This window comes from Mus pahari, chromosome 1, assembly GCF_900095145.1.
Source record: "Mus pahari chromosome 1, PAHARI_EIJ_v1.1, whole genome shotgun sequence".
Classification (NCBI taxonomy): Eukaryota; Metazoa; Chordata; class Mammalia; order Rodentia; family Muridae; genus Mus; species Mus pahari.
The window spans coordinates 12,524,151-12,530,150 of record NC_034590.1 but is presented as its reverse complement, the minus strand read 5'-3'; positions in this window follow the sequence as shown (position 1 = coordinate 12,530,150).

The following is a 6,000-nucleotide window of genomic DNA, read 5'->3' as shown; positions in this document are numbered from 1 at the left end:
AGATCTTTTATTGTGAGACACTGTATCTTCTCAGAAAGCCTCTTCTGCATCTGTTGTGTTTTCTGTCCATGTGTTTTCTGTCCTTAAACCCATTTTTGTAATATATAACATTAAATTATTGACTTATACTGAACCATGCCTGCATTTATCTCATCTTGGTTTAATTTTACGTCAAATGTGTCTAGAAATAGACATTTCTTTAGATTGTCTAGTTTCATGGAATATGTCTTTAAGGTATAAACTAATGACTTTCTCAATTTCATTGATAATTATCATAATGTCTCTCTGTTCATCTCTAAATTTTATTAATTTGGGTTCTCTATGCCCTCCAGATCGTCTAAAGGGTTAACACTGTTGCTTATCTTTACAAAGAACTTATAGCTTCATTCTCTTGCTGTGATAAAATACTGACCAAACACAACTTGGGAAGAAAATGATTTATTTCATCTTGCATTTCTAGATCACAATCCATCATTGAGGGTAGTCAAGGTGGGAACTCAAACAGAAACCATGGAGTAATACTGATTGCTGGTTTGTTCTTTGACTTACTCTTTTGACACGCTCAGCTAGCTTATTAGACAGCTCAAGATTACCTGCCCAGGAATGCAGTAGGATGGGTTATCCCACATTACATTTTGGTAACTAAGATTAGGTATGGGGGGGAAGCAGGAATGGTGATGAGGTGGGAAAAGTAGCAGGGAAAGAAAACTTGGGATACTGTTAAAAGCTAACAGATATAGTTAATTAAGCATGGTTATGCTAATTAAGTATATACTTAGTATATTATTGTAAGTTAATTAAGTAGAAGTAAGTTAACTAAGGAAAGTTATACAGATTTTTGTGTGTGTATGCCTGTGTGAGTTCGTGTGCACTACAAGAGAGCAGGTGCCCATGAAGGCCAGAAGTATAGCCCTGGAAGGTTATAAACAAAGTACAAAGGTGGCAGTAGAGATGGTTCTAGAGGACCTGAGATTGGTTCCCCATACCCGAAGTACAGAGGTGGCAGTAGAGGTGGCTTTAGAGGACCTGCGATTGGTTCCCCACACCCACATAACCACTAATCACCATCTGTAAGTCCTCTTCTGGCCTCTGGAAATGTGTTACAGAGACAAACACATAGACAAAACACAAACATAGGGTTTTTGTACAAAAGAAAAGAAAATGAGATAAGAAAAGACATACAGAAAAAAGGGGATGGGCTGTAGGTGAAGCATAGCGAGTTCTTTACATCCTTGTGTGTAAACAAGCACTACTATGAGCATACATGCTAGAGTAGAGGTTGCATAAGAAACTTTAAAAAATTTTTATAGGATGAGATTGCTGAGTTTTTATAGGATGAGATTGCTGAATTTTTATAGGATGAGATTTGCTCAGTTGCACTGAGTCAAAAGTGGTTCTCAGATATTTCTTTTCCTAGCAAGCTGCACATGGTGCCATGAGGGGAGCCATAAATGGGCTCTGTAGCCTGTGTTCCAGGTGGCTCTGGATGTAGGCAAACGTTAGAAATTCTTTTCTGGTAGATCCCCCAGAAGTCCATTTTGACCTCTTCCAGTCCTGCATGTTCCATGTATGCAGAGCATCACTTCCCATGAAGTTTCTACTGCTCTCTCAGGGCTTAGACAGTATGTTACCAACTCAAGATTCGTGGAGACCCAGTATCAGTTCTCAGTGTGTCTGCCTGCTTCCTTTCAGAGATCTTCTCAGGTTTAAGTATATTTGCAGTCCCTGCCTATTGTAAGAAAGGAGCATATGTATTTTCTTGAGCTTCAGTGATGAGGCTTCTAAGTAGCCATGCCACCAAGGAAAACCAGTGCTACATTATAATGGGACTGAGTATTGTGACTGGAGATTGGAATACTGTCCTAGCAAGTGGAACACTGTGATAGGTACAGTGGAGAATTTTAATAGGTGGAGGAATGTGATCAGGCAGTGGAACATTGCTATAGGACTGAGGTGGGATACTGGAACAATTTGGTGGAACTTAAGAACGTTATAGGATAAGAAGACATTGTGACCGGTGAACACTGTAATGGGATACAATGAGTGGTGAGCTGTGATTGAGACATTAGAAATTTTAAGGAATCACATGAGTGTTGTAACAGGACAAAAGAAAATATGGGGCAGAGAAACATTGGGATAAAACATGAGTATTGCTGAGTAGCTTTAGAGACTAATTTAGATCAATTTAACATTGTAATGGGACACTGGACCATTGTGATGAGTACAAAGGTGAGAGAAATTCTGACATAATAGGATAAAGAAATATTGAGATTTAACAGCTGAGAAATGCAATACAATAGAGAATTGTGATAAGAACTGGAACTGAGGTGGGTAGGTGCGCATCTATTGAGTACTGCAATAAAAAAAATCACTCTGAACAGTAAAACATTGACAGGCCAATGGAGTACTGTAATGACAGTGCAGCACTGTAACACAACAGAGAGTACTAGGGTAGAAGAGGACACATTGTGACGAGACTTCTAAATGTATGGCAATAAATAAAAACCCAGAGTGGCTGGACAGTAGAATATTGCTATGGGAAAATGAACAGGAGATATGGGACAATGAACAGGAGAGAACCAAACAGTGGGCCAGATGTGGTGGCTCACCCCTTTAATGCTACCACTAAGGAGGCAAGGAGAGTTTGAGGCCAGTTTGGTCTATATATCAAATTCCATACCAGCTAGGACTACATATCAGAAATATTTCAAGGGCAGAAACAAAGTGAGATATTGTGATGGGTATTGTGGTGCACTGTGATAAAAAAAATAAAGCATGGAAATAGGATGGAAGAACACTCATGATGGACAGCAACATACTGTTATAGAACAATGGAGACTGATGCAATGAGTAGTGCTGAGATATCACAGTAGTACATTGTTATGGCACAGAAGAGCACGGTGATTAAGAACAAAAAACCAAAAAGGTAAGTATTATAATGGCACAGTATAGCACTGTCACTGGGAAATTATAATTATGCACTGTTCAGGAGTACTGGTATAATTGTATAGAAGAGAGGCACAGTGGACCCTTGAGATAATGCAGAGGAACGTTATGTTGAAACAGTAGAATACTGATATAACAATCAAGCACTTTAGCTGGTACACAGGTGCAGAATAGAAAAACTGGACACTGATGGATAGGGGAGCACTATGATTGGACTATAAAGCACTATAATAATGGAAGACAGCAGAGTTGAGCACGGAGATGTTAACTGTTACAACTTGATGGATCAGAACAATATTATATGACAGAATATTGTGACAACAGATGAGTTTTATGATGGAACACGGGAACAGAAGAATAGAGACACTGTAGTGGGACAGAAACGCTGTAGTGGGACAGAAAAAGAACATGATGGGACAATGGTTCACTGTTACGGGCAGGCTGCTGTTTTGTTGTTTTTTTTTTTTAACCACTATACAATGTGCTTTAAAAGCACAATGTGTTAGAAGTGGATGCTCACAGTCAGCTATTGGATGGAACACAGGGCCCCCAAAGGAGGAGCTAGAGAAAGTACCCAAGGAGCTGAAGGGGTCTGCAACACTATAGGTGGAACAACAATATGAACTAACCAGTACCCCGAGAGCTCGTGTCTCTAGGTGCATATGTAGCAGATGGCCTAGTCAGGCATCATTGGGAAGAGAGGCCCCTTGGTCTTGCAAACTTTGTATGCCCCAGTACAGGGGAACACTAGGGCCAAGAAGTGGGAGTGGGTGGGTAGGGGAGCGGGGTTGGGGGGAGGAGGGTATAGGGGACTTTCAGGATAGCATTTGAAATGTAAAGGAAGTAAATACCTAATGAAAAATTGGAAGAAAAAAAAAAGCACAATGTGTTGCTGCCACCATAAGTGAGATTCATCTCATATGGAGCAGAAAAAGTTTTAGGCCTCTGAAACACCCCCTTAATCCAGACCTCTTCCTACCATGACTACTGACTTAAGAAGTCCTAAGGAAAATATACTTCTAAGACACTAAGTTTCGAGGCAACACTATTCATTGGTAGCATCTAGAGTACTGAAAAGAACACCCTCCACAACCTACCAGTCAATCTGAATTGTTTTCCAACCTCTCTAATACACTTCTTTTCATATAGAAGTCTCTAAACATAGGAAGGTGTGGTAGTTTGAATGAAAACGGCCCCATAGGCTCAGGGACTGGGATTACTGGGAGTTGTGGCCTTGTTGGAGTAGCTGTAGTGTTGTTGGAGGAAATGTATAACTGGGGTCAGGCTTTGAGGACTAGCAGTTCAAGGCAGGCCTAGTGTGTCTCTTTCTGCTGCCTTTGAATCAATATGTAGAACTCTCAGAACCTCTACAGCACCATGTCTGCCTGCATAGCACCATGCTTCTTGCCATGACAATACAGGACTAACCCTCTGAACCATAAGCCACCCTAATTAAATGTTTTCCTTGTTAAGAGTTGTCATGGTCATGGTGGCTCTTCACAATAAAACCCTAAGACAGAAGGCTTGTTTGGAAGACAGAATGTGTTGCTGCTTCACAGTCCTAGTCCTTTAATCCTATCTCTTACTCTAATGCTAACACTAATCACCTAACATTCCAAATGCTAACCTTAATCCTCAAGTTATTCACTAAATTACCCTAATTCTATCCTTAATCCTACTCTAACCACAGTTAATATTATCACTACCCCAAACTCAACCTATATCCTCCAATTCCAACCCAAATGATACACAACACAGTGTCACATATTCAACCACACTTAACATTAACACTTAACCATATACCAAACATTAATCCCTAATTAAATATCTAAATGTAAATCTAAAACTTTAACCCCTAACCCTTGCACCCAACGTGTAGCCTTACCACCATTATTTACCATAATCCTTAACTGTATAAATCCTCTTACCTTAAACTCCTCTAATCTTAACCCTGATCTTTAATCTTAACTCTCTCTATGCTCTGACCTATAAATAGAAGAAAACAGAACCTCCTGGTATCAACATGACAGAAGCAAAATTTTATTTGGCCACTCTTCCCACTGCATGAATCAGCTTCTGGCTATACTGCTTCTCTTTATATACACACAGACACAAGACGACTGTAAGTTAAAACATTCTTTAAAATAAACTTATTTTTGTGTCTCTAGCTGCATATTTAGCAGAAAATGGCCTAGTCAGCCATCAATGGGAAGAGAGGCTCCTTGGTCTTGCAAACTTTATATGCCCCAGTACAGGGGAATGCCAGGGCCAAGAAATGAGAGTGGGTGGGTAGGGGAGCGGGGCGGGGTGGGGGAGGGTATAGGGGACTTTCGGGATAGCATTTAAAATGTAAATGAAGAAAATATCTAATAAAAAATTGAAAAAGTTCTTTAGTAAATATAATTTTACTATTTATTAAAGGTGAAAGCAAATTTTCATACTAATGAGATGAGAGGCTTATTTTTACATACAAATCTTTCCTGAATGTGGCATTTGCCTTTAATTCTAGCAACTCAGGAGGCCAAGGCAGGTCAATCTTTGAATTCAAGGTCAGCTTGGTCTATATACTGAGTTCTAGGTCAGAGCTACCTTGTCTCAAAAAAACCTTGCCTTAATGTTTTAGAATGCAAAATATAGAGAACCAAGTTGTCCAGAGTTGAATCATGAATGCTGAGTGCCCGTCATATAAATTAGTACAAAATGGTAAAAGTACATTTAGAACCATTTTAGAAACTATTGTATAATCCCAAACCAAATAATCCTAAACTAAAATTCACTAAAAAAACTTTCTAAAATACATTTTGGTAAGTTAGAAAATTTTACAAATCAAGCTTTCTAACACAATATAGTCTAAGGTATACTAAATTCTTACTTGCACAATGTTGAGTGTCTAGAAAAGTATCATTTTTTTAAAATTTTACAAAGTGAAAAAGTTTTGAACTAATCTACTAAGGAAAATTTTACAGACAATAAAATCTAAGTCTAAAGACCTTATAAAGTTAATAGTAATAATCTTAGTGTACAGCAATGTTCTGAACATTGACTAAACAATAA